The following is a 16,206-nucleotide window of genomic DNA, read 5'->3' on the forward strand; positions in this document are numbered from 1 at the left end:
AATGAAATCATCAGGGTGGGCTTTAGACGATGACGAACAGATGATCAACAGTAACATAATCATCACGTCATCAAAGGGGCTTGGGTTATATTTGTTCGAATCCTAAACGGAGAGCTTGTTTGTATCTGCATCACCTTCACTATTTCTCTCAGAAATGATGATCATGTTGGGTTAGTACTCTGAGTATCATTCAATTCTTTAATTTTTTTAACAACACCGGCAAAGAATGTTTATTTCAGCGCGTGTGCAGACAGGGTTGCCAAGTTTTTACAACAAAATCCGCACACTACTAGCCCAAAACAATAGCTTCTTGGGGTTCTCCGGGAAAAAATGGTGTTCGGGGGCAAAATGTGTGTTATTTTGGCAAGGTTGCTGCTAAAATTCGCACTCATGGGTCTATATATCACATAATAGTCGCTTCAACCCGCGGACATAGACTGACAACCAATCAGAGCAACGGAACAACGCATAACATTAGTTGTCAAATGTCAACAGAGCTCAACTGCACTGTGTTGCCAAGTCCGCGTTTTTTTCCGCGGGTTGTTGTCTGTCCAATTGAGGTCTTTCCTGGTTGGGTTGAAACACGCCCCATAATCACAGCCCAATGGAGCATCAGACTCATATTCTGACTAGAGCTGAGTATGACCACGTCAGGCTAGGTCCATTCACTGGGTTCAAACAACCCAATTTCTGGGTTTGTCCATTTTCAACCCAAATGTTTTAGAGTGTTGTGGCTTTAAAAGTGCTTTGGGGGAAAAAAATGATAGCAATTAAAGGTGCACTATGCAACTTTACGTCCACTAGAGGGCGCCTATTCTAAACAAAGACGTAGTTTGATGACGCCAAGTGTGAGCGCAGCATCTTGGGACATGTGGTCTTCACCTCACAGCCGGTAGAAAATAGGCAGAAATCATGTTCATGGATGCGGTTATTAACGTTACTTTAGTGTGCAGCTGAGTGTTGTGGAGCTGAGCACGGCCGCTGGAGCGATTGTTGCACAAATACCCGCCTCACAAGCACCGGGGCTTTTATTATGACGGGACACAGTCGCCGGGCACACGCACAGTATTTCCGCTCTTCCGGTTATGATTATGAGGTAATGCAGCTCTGTTTATCATATGAGATACATTTAAGTGTGTTGGAAATGATGTTATGACGATACTCTGTGCGTTCACTTGTTCACACTGCTAAGAGTAAAGTGCTCCTGCCAAATAAAACCCGAAACTGAGGGTAAAGCGCAGATATGATGCGATTGACAGGCGACTTCCTCAGACGCTATGCTGAAACGTCCCTGTCCTTAGTTAAAATAGCAATTCTCACAATTTACAAATAGTTGGAAACATTTGGGATATTGTAAGTACTCAGCTGAACAAAATATATAACACTGGCCTAGTGGTTTTTGGATATTTTACTGCAAAAATACTACATAGTGCACCTTTAAAAGGTAAATGTGGAACACAATTGCAAAGAACTTTTAAATGGAGGAAGTTGCTTTGAAAACGATACAATAGAAATGTGTAGGAATAATCTGCATTCTCTCTAACTATGAACTAGGTTATTTAAAGTCTTGTGTGGTTTAGTCCGAGCACAAATGGTTAGACATGATTATTCCCAGCTGAAATACTGAACATAAATCTGACAACGTGTCTGTGATGAGAAGCGGAGCTCCGGTGGAAGTTATGATGGGCTGGCGTTGGTGTTTTCTCTCTGCCAGTGAGCTGATCTATGTGTTTTGGGTTTGAAACCGTCATTACAACGTGGAATCTGGCACTCGTGGATAATTGAACTGTTCGCTGGAAGAAACAGCAGAAGGGAAATAAATCCACTTCTCCGTCCAACTCCGCTCAGATTTTCCAGGAATAATGTGGTCGTCAGATTTATAAATGGAGACTGCCAGTGGCTTCGGCTCTGCTGGAAGACTAGTGAGCATTGATCACACTCGTTCAATGTCAAACGTGAAATCAGTGTTAATGTCATCACACTGACACCTAATTTTACTCTAAGCCTCAAATGTTTTGCAGATGAACACGTCAAGACATTGTTTGAACGTGGTACATTTTAATTGCTCGTTTAAAGGGGTACTTCAGCGCTGGGAAGATGAATCTGTATTTAAACTGGGTCATCAATGCAGTAGAAATGTGAAATTATTTTTGAATTTTGTGCCTCCTAGACCGAGAAAAGACAGAAAATGTATTTTTGTCCCATGGGGATGAAAGACTACAATTCCCAGAATGCTTTGCTCTCCTGTGAGGCCATTCCCAAAGCCACCAACTTGATTACTGTGACAGAGTTAGAGAAGACTGAACGTGTCTGTTCAATATAATGAGTGAGTCACCGCGCGAGTATCACAGCACTGAGCACTAACTGCACGAGTGATGAGAGCTGAGGTAATCGCGACTACACTCGCGGCATACATTCACAACGCGAGTTCAGTCTGGCGCGTTTCAGTTCATGCCTTTACAAGCTTAACTTTCATAGAAATTAATTTGAGAAGTTAAAAGACTTACATTGCTCACCATAGCTCCGTTTAAATGAGTGCCCTGTAGCTGCAAGCTGAGCTCTCTCTGCCAGCTGAGTGTGATCTCCATCCCCCATGCGCGGATTCAAAACATGCGGAAATGGCTCCCTCTGCTGGCTGTAGTCTTTAGCCTTTGGGCAAACATTCCTCCTATGATGCAAATATCGTCAATTTGCATCATAGGAGGAATTTTTCCAGAAATAAAATGCATAAATCTCTTGTCTCAGGGGGATATGAGGGGGGAAAGCACAATCATTTGAATATACTCCAGGGTTTCTACTGATACAAAGCCATATGCTAATCGCTGAAGTAACCATTGAAGTAAATATGCAATTACATTCACAACTCATTTTGTTGACATTTATACTATTACAGCCTTTATTCATATTTTGAATTACCTTTTAATCGCTTACATTTTTGTGCTTGCACTCTTAAAAATAATATCTAAAAAAAAAAATTCCACTTAAGAAGCTTTTGTGCAATGGAAATATTCCATGAATGTTCTTCTTCATGGGACCATCAAAAATGAAGAACGTTTATTTTTAAGAGTGTATTTGACTCTTCAGTGTGTGTTCATCAGTTTGCATCTAAACTTTAAGCCATTTGAGCTGCAATACAGGGAACCAAGCAAGGACATTAAAGGCAGGGTAGGCGATTTGTCCAGAACAGTTTGTTATGCTGGTTAAAAGTCTCTTCACATCCTGATATCGCTAATTTAAGTGGTTTTTAGCCCTCATTCTTTTCTCGCACTTCGTAACTAACCCTTCCCTCGCGGGTCGAAATGACCCAAAGCCCTAAAACTATACTTATTTTTGTTTCTTTGTGCAGAAAGCTTATTTCATTTAATTTTCATAATATTTTATCTATTTTTGAATGCATTCTCCTTTTAGATTTATTGTTATTTTTTACTTATTTACCTTTTCAATTACTAGATTTAATCAATAAATAATAAGTTAAGCACATTCTTTCAACTTAAATTCAAAATAACTCACAATTTCATGAATGAACCTTTTAATTTAGCTTAAAATATCTTACGTTGGGTGTCTCTGCTGACCTCTTGTGGAAAAATAAAATTTGACATAGTTCATGACTCTAGATGGCCGTCTAGCTTTATATGGAGCAAATGAGCTGCTCCGCTGGGTCCTAAAGTCAGTTTTCGCTTCAGAATGCATTAAGATACACATTAGACATTATAACATCATTTTTGGGTAAAGTTTGAGCATTTTTTGGTTTTTCTATGTAAAGCATTCTATTAATTCCTAAGGGGGGTCAAATTGACCCATGAGGGAAGGATTTGTTACTTTTTTTAAATTTCAACCACACAATCAAACATATTTTTTTGTTGTGTATTCGTGGTTCAAGTGCACCAAAAGTCCTAGGCTCTTGGACCACTCAGATGAACACTTAACCGTTTTTAAAAATGAGTATCGGGTCAAAAAGACCAGAGGGAAGGATGTACGGAGACACATCCTGGCCTTAAATTCAGTGAAAGTCTTTGGGATGTGTTGGAAAAGACTTTAGTGCTGCACTCTTCCATTGTCAATACAAGATCTTGACGTACTTCTTCATGCATCACAACATTTATTTCCTTCAAGTGGTGCATTCATTCCTGAGGGGGGTCAAATTGACACGGGAGGGAAGGATTTGTTACTTCTTTAAATTTCAACCACAAAACTATTTGATTACAGTATTTTTTTGGTGTGTGGATTCGTTAGGGCTGCACGATTTGAGGAAAATATCTAATTGCGATTATTCTGGTAAAAATTGCGATTTGCAATTTAAAATGCGATTTTTATAAATAAAATTTTTTTACAAATGAAAAGTGTGTGTATATAACATTTTGTGATTATATATTAATATGACTAATGATAATTATTATGATTATTATTGCTAAATACAAATATTTAACAAAATAAGAAATATTACTATTACAAAAACTTTTTCATTATTAAAAAATAGAGTATTTAAAAATAAATATAACAATATAATAAAAATAAAAAATATTTATATTTACAGAAAACGTATTTACTTATTGTTAATATGCAGACAGTCTATGACTAAAAATCATTAAAAAGGTCTAAGGATTTATTTAAAAAAAAAAAGAAAAAAAAAAAAAAAAAAAAATATATATATATATATATATATATATATATATATATATATATATATATATATATATATATATATTAGGGCTGGGCGATATGACGAAATATATCGTCTGGACGATAGAAAATGTCTATCGTTTTATATAAGGCTCTATCGCTTACGCCACGATAAGGCGTTTATGGCAGAATTTTACGTCAAGATGCACCTCACGCCACGGCATGCCCATGCACGCTGCAATACATAAACAAACATGAAGGAAGATGGTAGTAGACGCGGTTCAGACCAGGGTAATTCTCAGAGTAATTATGCCAGAATAGTGGTATAAGCGCTCAAAACAAACTTCAGACACAGACGCTGCAACGGGCTTTTACGCGTGGCACACTATAGCCATATATTGAAATATTTTAATGGCAGGTGTAGGGATGGCGAAAACTAAACATTTTCTCGACCGACCACCGAGCCTCATTAGCCGGTTAACCGATTAGTTTAAAATATGCTGCGCTATTTGAAATAACAGCCGCGAGCCGCGCTCCCTCTGTCTCTCTCTCGCTCTCTCACTCACACACACACGCGCTGCCGCCTCCCTTCCACTCACTTCACTTTTTTAAAATCCCCCACAGCGCGAGTCCCGCAAACGCGCCGCAGACGCGCCGCAGAGGAGCTTGTTTGTAATCAGAGGACAAATGGCTCCTTAGTTTCGAAATGGTTTGGGTATAAGGTGATCGCGTTGAAAATAAAGGCGTTTGTCCAGCGTTAGAAGCTCATTTGAAACATTGCCGCGGCTCATTTAAGAAAATGACAGCTCCGAAGAGATGCCGCTTTAGTTCGAGTTAGTGCTAACAATAATAAAGAAAGACGATCAACACCTTATGTGTTACCACTGAAATGAAGATGTAATATATTTCCAAATGTAAGCCCATCTTAAGCGAAATGCAAGCTTCATACTGTAGTCTGCCCTGACTCTAACCTTGAGTGTTTACTTTTTGCAAACCTTGTGAGCGCGCAAACCCAAACGCTGTGACCTCGCGCCAAATGTTTTTATTGGTTTATTAAGTACAAACAGGCGAGTTATGAAAAATTGAGTGCGAGGGATATGTTCACTTCACACAAAAAGATTTTGGAATGAGACGGCCAACTGTAGTAGCGTTTAGTCCACTGTCTATAATAGCCTAATTTAGAGATCACTTTTTTATTTATTTTAACCGACAACTTTGATCGGTTAACGTTGATACGGTCAACCATCGGTCAAACGTTCATCGGTTAACATCCCTAGGCAGGTGTTAACTTTACCAACAGTCTTGCTTTAAAAAAAGGTTCTAAATAAAATAAAAATGTTGTCCATACTACCTTTTTTTGTTTTGTATATCATTTCAAACTGCATTTCCACATTGCAATTTTGTATAGACTATTCATAAACTGAATTAACAGAAAAATTGCTATATCGTTATCGGGATATCAACTGAGCTATATCGGGATATGAAATTTTGGCCATATCGCCCAGCCCTAATATATATATATATATATATATATATATATATATATATATATATATATATATATATATATATATATATATATATATATATATATATATATATATATATATATATATATATATATAATCATTATACAAATCTGTGCTTTTTATCTGTATCAATTTCTGCTTTTTTTCTGTATCAAGTGTCTTTAATATAAAAATATTAGCCTCTTATGCACCAACTGTGGGGGGAAAACTCCTGTACACTGGAGAAAATCATATGAATTGTCATATTAATTTATTTAGAGAGAAGTATTTTATTATTACGTAGTATATTATTTTTCTTATTTGTTACCCAAAAGTTTAATTCATACTGGAATCCAGAGGGCGCTCTTGAGCAGAAACTCCACATACACCTCAGAGAAGTAATAGTTTTTCAGGATATCACTTATGTGAAGCTAATGCTGTAGCTAAATAAAAGAGAGATAGAAACGCTTTGACTGATTAAACTGTATCAATTATGCTGTATTTGAGTTCTTCAAGCCTTCTTGGGTATTTTCATAATAATAAAGTATATCATAATAGCAGTGCGGATTGACAGACTTCATTACTGTATAGATTACTATAAAATAATGTGCCTCATTCTGTGATGAGAAGCCACATCAGCTCACAAACACCCGACTGACGAAATTAAGTGAGTTAAAACGTGTCATTAAACTATTAAACGTTGTATTTTGTTGAACAGGTTTATGAACGCTTCGTATTTCTTGTCTGTGAAGATGTTTGACCAGTGTTGCTATAAGCGACTCAAACTCAGTCTTTCAGACGGAGCAGCGTTCACTTCTGATCACAGAGCCGCTCTTCCCTAACATACTGGGCATGTATTTATTTATTTCATTAAAATCAAAGCCTTTACACTTTCATAATCGCGCATGAGCCAAATCGTGATTGCGGTTCGATTTCAATTAATCGTGCAGCCCTAGTATTCACGTATTCAACAAAAGTCCCAGGGTCTTGGACCACAGTGTCACACCTGCCAGCCGCAGTGCCTAAGATAGCCACCAGAGGGCACTCCTTCCAAACTTCATTACCCATAACCCATTGCCTGGACTTATTACTGTTTGATCACTTCCACCTGTGTGTCATTACCCATGCCTGTATAAGTCCTGTTTATTCAGTCACTCATTGTGAAGTCTTGTCACATACTGCTCGGAGGCACAAAAGTTGAGGATATAAGTGCTGTAGTTTATTAGTGTAATCCGTACAACAGGCAAGAGCTCATAAACACAGACAAAACAATCCACCAGGGCGGATAATTCAGGCAAACAGAGTAACAAGCAAAAGGTCACAACAATGAAACAGATAAGCTGTGATATAGATACTGGATTTGGCTAAAAATGGATTAAGGATTTGGATTACTAGGTTAGTGGCATCCTTTACTGTGCCCTACTATAGAAGTCAATGGGGCCCCAGAACTGTTTGGTTACCCGTATTCTTCAAAATATCTTGTTTTGTCTTCAACAGAACAAAGAAACGTATGCAGGCTTGGAACAACTTGAGGGTGAGTAAATAATTTTTTGGGTGAATTATCCCTTAACTCTTTCCCTGCCAGTGTTTGTTTTTTAAAAAGTCGCCAGCCACCGTCAGGGTTTTTGACTATTTTCACCAAAATTGTATAGCCCATAGAATATTCTGAGCATGCAATATATCAATAAAGCTGACCCCAGCAGGTACCCAATTGGTCGACCCGCAAATTTTGCGAAACGGGTGAAAAACATCCAACTGTGTTGGATACGGGTCGGGTCGGACAAGGGAGAAAAACGGGTCTAACACGGGTTTAAAACAGTCACTTGCGAACGTAAAAATGTATGCATTTTTTTTAGGAATACATCCACAAAAATATGTCTTGCCTGTATTTCAAGTTAATCAAATAATTTAAAAATAATATCAGGTTATATTCAAGGGGGTCGCACACCGGACTCAAAGCTCAGCGCCGGACGCGCACATTATATATTCCAAGCTCGGGCTCAGCTTTGAATCCACTTCTGACAGAAGAGGCGGGTCGGGTCGGATGCAGATTTTAATTAGTGCTCCGTGTCGGAAAACGGGTCGGATGCGGTTTAACGCACCCAGGATACGGGCGGGTGTGGATTTACAAAATCGGACCCGTGCAGGACTCTGGCTGGACCTCTTCTTTTAAACAAAAAAACTAAAACTTTTTATTCTAGCTTCATGCATTCCTTTTTTTATCAACACTTAAATATGGGTAAGTTTCATAAAGCAACATTTTGAACAAAAAGCTGAGAAAATCATGTTTCCAGATCAGATTCAGAGATGATCAAACACAGATGGAGGAGATCGAGTCCATCAACACCTCTAATGCTTCAGTCCTGGAGCTCGTCCTGGCTCCACATCTCATTCAGAAGCATTAGATATCTGCATTAGATATGATGTTTAATGTTGATGATCACGTTATTTTGCATATCTGTTTACATACGATCGCTTGTTTTACTGCGTCTTCCTCAGGTGTTTTGATCAGGATATTCAGTACTCATTTAGAAGATGCGTAATAGCGCCTCTAGAGTCTAACAGTAAAAACATGGAAAACCGGAAAATTCTGTGTTTGGCCTAGAGTGCGGATCGTGCCGCATTTTTGTGTCTGACAGAGCAGTAAGCGAACCCGACCTAAGCTCGACAAGCATTAAGATATTTATGTCCGAGCCCGACCCAAGCCCAACAGTTTTTTTTTTTTCCTCATATACTAATGACACATATAGCTATGTTTGTTTGTGTGGAAAGCCCTCTTTTGTTAAGCAACTGCAGGAAGGCATTCTGAAATGTTTACAAACAAGCGCATCAGCATGGGCATCAAACGTTACACAGAGCCCAATCAAATAGCCAACTGAAATTAAATAAACAAATTCTACTAAAAATGGCCCAAACTAACAGAACAAAACATTAACAGAACACAATTGAAATGCTTATTGAAATGAAAGTCACTCTTACCATTTTTCTCATGTGTATAGTTCCTAAAATGAAACATGGGATCTATTTACATAATTTTTCCATCAAATTTTAGGCTAATCAAGGTTTTATGCAGAAAAAGGATTGCAACATCAACTGTGGATGGCTTCAAGGCTGTCCTCCTCTTCTCGATGGTCCAGCCAGCAGCGCTTAAGTTGCGCTCGTTGCTACTGCTGCGGATGCCGATGGCAATATGCACGCACGTGTTGCGTGTTGTTGTCACAGCGACATAAACAAATTTCCACACACAGGAACATGGATGTTAGGGTAATATTATACATTTTAATCACAAAAACCATTGCATCAGGTTAAACAGGCCCATTGGCTACTAACATAATAAGCCGTTTTAAATTTAAAAGGTTTAATGCCTTATCTAGCTGACGTGAGCGAGCCCGACCTGAACCCGAACATAATTTCTAAATATCTGTCCGAACCCGACTCGGCCCGTTGGGTACAGTCGGGCTCGGGTCGGTTATCCATCCTCTAGTTTGGCCGGGAAATAGTTAAAGCATGTAGTAACAAACATACTAGAAATACACATTCAGAACGGTATATTTCAATTAGTTTTGAGGAGCTAATGCATGTAAAATGTAGCCTAATTTAAAATATATATTTAAGAGTTTTTCTGTCATGTCTGTTGTTATTCGACCCTTTGGATGTTCATTTACACGACAACAGCGTTTTGGGGTCTGACCGTTATCGTTACCGTTATCGCCTTTGTGTAAACTTACAAACATGTGAAAATGGAGACGTCATGCGCGTGTTCAACGATAGGAGCCAAGTGTTTCTTTACAAAGTGTCATCGCCATCTACTGGCCTGATAGCAGAATACAGCATGTTGACAATGTTGTCTATATTTTTATTTATTTATTGCAAAATATGCATATTGTACATAAAAACATTTTACAGTGCAACATTAAACATTCGGCACAGCGCCACCTACTGGTCCAGAGATGAGTGGGCAGTTTGTGCTTGTAACTTCTGAAAGTGGTCTCGTTAGATTCGGGATGGCATGCTGAGTCAAATGATATCCGATTTTTCGGCCATTTTGTGTGTTGGCCAATTAGAATTTTGTAGTAAAGTGCTGTGTTTCATGAATGCATTAGCATATCGTTACGAAACTCTGTATGGGTCATCTGAACGATGCCCCGAAGGAACCTGAGAAGTTTCAAATATTCAAATATTCACATACTTATAACTTGGTTGACTTATTTTTCACGGGAGTCACATCCTTAGATTCCCGAATCGTTGCTGAGTCCTACGATACCAAACATGCTAGCCCTATGGTTTGTTCAACGTTGGGATTTTGTATTTAAACAACTTTTGTGAATATCTTCGAAAACTGTTAGTTCGATCAAGAGGAAAAATTGAAATCATAACGGGTTGACTGAATTGAGGCAGCCATATGTCAATATTAATAGTAAGTGGCAAAAAAATGCAAAGTCAGGTGTGAGTTATTTTTTTATATGCTCATGAATACAAATGTCTATAACTCCTAAATGAAATGAGATATTTGATATGCTTTTGTAATGGGCACTCTGAGGACACACGAAAAGAGCTGGGACTGCACCACTTGGTGGCGCTATAACTGAATAGGGCTGGGTTTCGAATTTCAAGAATCGATTCCGATTCTCAAGATCTTGAATCGATTGTCAGTATTTAATTCGATCCGATCTGATCCGATCCGATCTTTGAGATTTAGATAAGTGTTTTTGAAGAAAGCATTTTTTCCAGCTGTTACCATAATAATAGGACTGTAGTTATGCAACATATTGATACTATTATTATAGACATTCAACTGCAAATTAATGGAGTATTGATGGTTGTAAAGAACAATCCCCCTTCCAGGCTGCTCTAGTCAGCGAACGCGCACTGTGGAGCTGTGCTGTCGCGCGCCGTCATGACAACGCAGCCATTACAACTTCCTTGGCAGTAAGAGCGCGATGCAGTGAGAACGGCTGTGTTCTTCAGCACGGTGACGGCGGTATAACGTTACGCTGTGTGTCCCCCAAAGCGTTTTTAGCCAGCTGAAAACTCCTCGCTGTGAGCGATTGACAGCGTTTTGGCAGGCAGCGTTTTTCTCCTCAGTTGAGACTTGCTTATTGTTATGATACGGAAAATCCTGCTCGCTCAGTGCCTCGGTGCGCTCCAGGCGTTCTAAAAACGCGGCGCTCTCATTGAAAACAATTGAAAACGCCAGCCAGTATTCTCTGTCCGCGGCGTTTCTGGAGTTTTCAAAGCTGCCATGTTCGTTGTGTTAATGTCCTTCCACCCTGCGCGCATGCTTGAATTCAATGACACGGCAAATTTAAAATTCAATGTAGGCCTATTATTAAATCGATCCTCTGAGTTACGGATCGATCTTTAGAAATTAATATGAAAATCGATTCAGAATTGGTGAATCGTTTTTTTTTTTTTTTTCAACACAGCCCTATAATTGAACTGGGGGTGTGCGATATTGAAGAAAAGTGATATGCAATACCTTGTTAAATAATGCGATATTCGATATAATAGTTTTAACATCAGTGTAAACAAACAAAAAATGTAATGCAATATTTAAATACCAAAAACTATTTGCTTCACTTGGTAATATAGCTATATAAATCTAAAACTGAACATCAAGAACATCCAAATAAACAAAGACATCTGAACTAGGGGTGGACTTATTTTAAAATAATTAATTTTTAAAAATATTTTTATTTATTTATTTATCTTTGTTATTAAAAATAAGAACTAAAAACAGTAGTCTTCACATGAATTAGATATTCACTGATAGATGATAAAGCTCAGGTTATTCAGCCAAGAGCACTGAGTGATTTTCTCTTGTTCTTCTGTTGTTTGACAGACAGCGGCAGGTTTACTGTATTAGCCGCCTGTCACTTTAAGAGCTAATGCACGGATCGTATTGACATGCATTCAGCTTCTTTTCCCGACTGATATCGTTCATTTAAGCATAACCGACTGGATTTACATGAATACTCATGAAGACAGCCATTTTGACATTACTCTGTATGTATTTGACAGTTCATGTGTGTAACAAGACACTAAACAGAACTGATCACACACTCTCAGAGAGGCAGCTTGTGTGTGTGTGTGTGTGTGTGTGTGTGTGTGTGTGTGTGTGTGTGTGTGTGTGTGTGTGTGTGCGTGTGTGTGTGTGTGCGTGTGTGTGTGTGCGTGTGTGTGTGTGTTCCTTGTTTGGCAATACTTGTGAGGACAAAAATGCCCTCACTTATATAGTAAAATATGAAAATGACTCACTAGTGAGGCCATTGGACTGTCGCCCAAAACATTATTAACATAATTTTTTTTTTAAATCTGTTGTTTTAAATAAAACAACATCTTTTATTTGCACACATGTTTCTGTGATGGGTAGGTTTAGGGATAGGGGTTGGGTTAGGGGATAAAAAGTATCATTAACCTGATATAAAATCAATGGAAGTCTATGTAATGTCCTCACTAATATAGTGAAACAAGCGTGTGTGTGTGTGTGTCACACAGCACGAGACTGCAATGAGTTGTTTTTCGCAAGTAATTGCGTTTAATAACTCTTTAACATCAAACAAGTCATATTAGTAACAGTCGTCTGCTATGTGTGGACCTAAAACGTACACTTTTCACAACCTTGAAGTAGCCTATTAAAATCATTCAGATATTGCATGCCGTTATGATTATGCATATCACGATATTCACATTTGTGATATTTGGATATATTGTGCAGCCCTTTGCTCTATACAACCTCCAAATTTCTTTGCTCATTGTTGCAGTTGGTCTGCTGCTAGCTTCCTTGTTTGCTTCTGTTGTGCTTGGCCCCGATAATTATTTCAGATATGTCCTTTCTAACTTGCTTTAATAACGGTAACCTCCCCTAAAAATGATGCCATGTTTTTGTTGGCGGTTTTCGTGTCTGAGTTTGCCTTTGGTCTCTTTGGTACTATAGGTTTACTGTAACAATATGTGGCGTCATAGGGTGTTATACTCATTACAGAATAGCGTGAGAGCGAGACAGGTGATCTACTCCATTTCAGATAACTTTTCATGGCGGTCAGATGATCTTTGGATGCTCGTTTCTTAGCCAGTTTAAAGTGTAAAGCGTAGCAGACTCTATGCCTGAATACATGAGACTGTAAGTGATCTCAGTTGAACACAGTCCAGCTCCAGAGAGCTTATAATGACCACAGTGGAGGAAAGGGTTCGGTCGTTTGGAAGCTTCCCTGCTGGAAGACAAATACAGGCCTAATTATTTTTATCCAAGTCTGCAGCTGGTTTCTTTCTTTCTTTTTATACTGTGTTTTGGAACGTGTAGTCTGGTGCTCGGCACTGCCAAGAGACAGGAACTGGAAAATACTTCTCTAAGAGAGAAAATACAATATGAAAATGTAACTGGAGCCAAGAACCGTCGAATAAAAACATAATGACAGACGGTGTATTTTCCATGAACTCATGCACTCATACCAGAGTTCTCCCCTCCCTTACTTTTATAAGATGGGAAAAGTGTGTTAAGAGGAAAGCTGCTGATTTGATTTTGGCCTTAAAGGGATAGTGCAATGTAATGTAAATCCTATGTTATGATTGGTCTACTAACTCCTTCAGTGTTAGTCATTCGTACCTCGCTTAATAACAGATCCCAGATCTTCTAATCGTGATAACTGATCTCTGGCTAATTTGGTTTTTCAAACTAATTTGTGGATTGTATTAAAATATCTGTATTAAATTGTCTGAGATTACTGTGTGTTCCCTGAAGAGGGCAAATGCATCGACACTCAAAAGCACGATCAGCAATGCAGCAAGACGGCAACATAATGATATCATATAATAATAAAATTAATAAAGGCCTTCTGAAGTGATACGTTTGTGTAAGAAAAATATCCATATTTAAAACTTTATAGACTAAAATAACTAGCTTTTATCGAGTTGACTTGCGGCAAACTCAAAATACAAATTTGTTGGCATTTTTGCAGATTTATTAAAAAAATCACATGGTCCTAAGTATTCAGACCCTTTGCTGTGACACTTATATATTTAACTCAGGTGCTGTCCATTTCTTCTGATCATTCTTGAGATGGTTCTACACCTTCATTTGAGTCCAGCTGTGTTTAATTATACTGACTGGACTTGATTAGGAAAGCCACACGCCTGTCTATATGAGACCTTACGGCTCACAGTGCATGTCAGAGCAAATGAGAATCATGAGGTCAAAGGAACTGCCTGAAGAGCTCAGAGACAGAATTGTGGCAAGGCACAGATCTGGCCACGGTTACAAAAAAAATCTTTTACACTTAATGTTCCTAAGAGCACAGTGGCCTCCCTAATCCTTAAATGGAAGACGTTTGAGACGACCAGAACCCTTCCTAGAGCTGGCCGTCCAAACTGAGCTATCGGGGGAGAAGAGCCTTGGTGAGAGAGGTAAAGAAGAACCCAAAGATTACTGTGAATGAGCTCCAGAGATGCAGTCGGGAGATGGGAGAAAGTTGTAGAAAGTCAACCATCACTGCAGCCCTCCACCTTGTCCCGACAAAAGCCTCTCCTCAGTGCAAGACACATGAAAGTTTGCTAAAAAACACCCGAAGATGATAAGATTCTCTGGTCTGTTGAGACCAATATAGACCTTTTTGACCTTAACTCTGTGAAGAATAATATCACCTGTCCATTACAGTCCCAACAGTGAAGCATGGTGGTGGCAGCATCATGCTGTGGGGGTGTTATTCAGCTGCAGGGACAGGACGACTGGTTGCAATTGAGGGAAAGATGAAGGTGGCCAAGTACAGGGATATCCTGGATTAAAACCTTCTCCAGAGTGCTCGACCTCAGGCTGGGCCGAAGGTTCACCTTCCAACAAGACAATGACCCCTAAGCACACAGCTAAAATAATGAAGCAGTGGCTTCACAACAACTCTGTGACTGTTCTTGAATGGCCCAGCCAGAGCCCTGACTTAAACCCAATTGAGCATCTCTGGAGAGACTTGAAAATGGCTGTCCACCAACATTTACCATCTAACCTGACAGAACTGGAGAGGATCTGCAAGGAGGAATGGCAGAGGATCCCCAAATCCAGGTGTGAAAAACTTGTTACATCTTTTCCCAAAAAGACTCATGGCTGTATTATATCAAAAGGGTGCTTCTACTAAATACTGAGCAAAGGGTCTGAATACTTAAGACCATGTGATATATCAGTTTTTCTTTTTTTAATAAATCTGCAAAAAATCAACAATTCTGAGTTTTTCTGTCTATATGGGTTGTTGTACATTTATGAGAAAAATGATTAGCTTAAATGATTTTAGCAAATGTCTGCTATATATATATATATATATATATATATATATATATATATATATATATATATATATATATATATAATATATATATAAACTACATCCCTAACACATCTTTTTACAAAGTGACTGACAGATAAAAAATAATAATTTGAGAAATATGTAATTGAATTGAATTGAGTGTTAATTGAATCAGTTTTATCTGCAACTAATGTTAATTTTACACAATTTAAAAAACAAAACAAAACAAAAAACAGCTGGTTATTGTACCAGCTGCAAAAAACTTGGCTGTATGAATGCGAGTCTGTAATAGTTTCAACAGGGGGCACTGTTGCTCCAGCCTCCTATAGTTAACCTCCCCGGCTCTCTAGTCCTGGTGCCGTTGACTAGTTCTCCACCAAAATATGTAGGCGACGTGATTACAGGAGATGTCTGCCAAATGACCTTCGAGGTGTCATTATTTTACAAGTGAAGAAACTCAGGTTTATAAAGCGCTTTGTGTGTTTGCATTGCATTAACATTCACTGAATAACTGAAGAGTGACAGTTAATCTCTGCATGTGAATGACTGGGTAAAACATGTATTTTAACTTTGCATGCATGCACATATAAGCTATATTTGCACAATGCACGCATTTCAAAACAGGCCACCACAGATAATCAGAAACTCATGTGTTGTCATTCAGCCCTTGCTGCCTACTGAAATGGATCATGGTGCAACCGAGGAGAAAAGCTGAGCGCTGTCATGCCAGCAGGCGCTGAGGAAATGTAAACCGAGTCACAGTCGTGCTAATAATAATGGCGGCGTGT

General features: G+C 38.6%; 1 long non-coding RNA gene across 1 annotated transcript in view; it reads left to right on the top strand.

The window, feature by feature from the left end:
- The first annotated feature begins 7,277 nt into the window (after positions 1–7,277).
- Positions 7,278–16,206, top strand: part of LOC137045434 (uncharacterized) — an 85,235-nt gene continuing 76,306 nt past the window's right edge. The window contains exons 1-2 of the long non-coding RNA XR_010898772.1: positions 7,278–7,523; positions 7,626–7,662. This is a non-coding gene — a long non-coding RNA (uncharacterized lncRNA). The remainder of the gene's footprint in view (positions 7,524–7,625; positions 7,663–16,206) is intronic.

Source organism: Pseudorasbora parva, chromosome 17, assembly GCF_024679245.1.
Source record: "Pseudorasbora parva isolate DD20220531a chromosome 17, ASM2467924v1, whole genome shotgun sequence".
Taxonomy (NCBI): domain Eukaryota; kingdom Metazoa; phylum Chordata; class Actinopteri; order Cypriniformes; family Gobionidae; genus Pseudorasbora; species Pseudorasbora parva.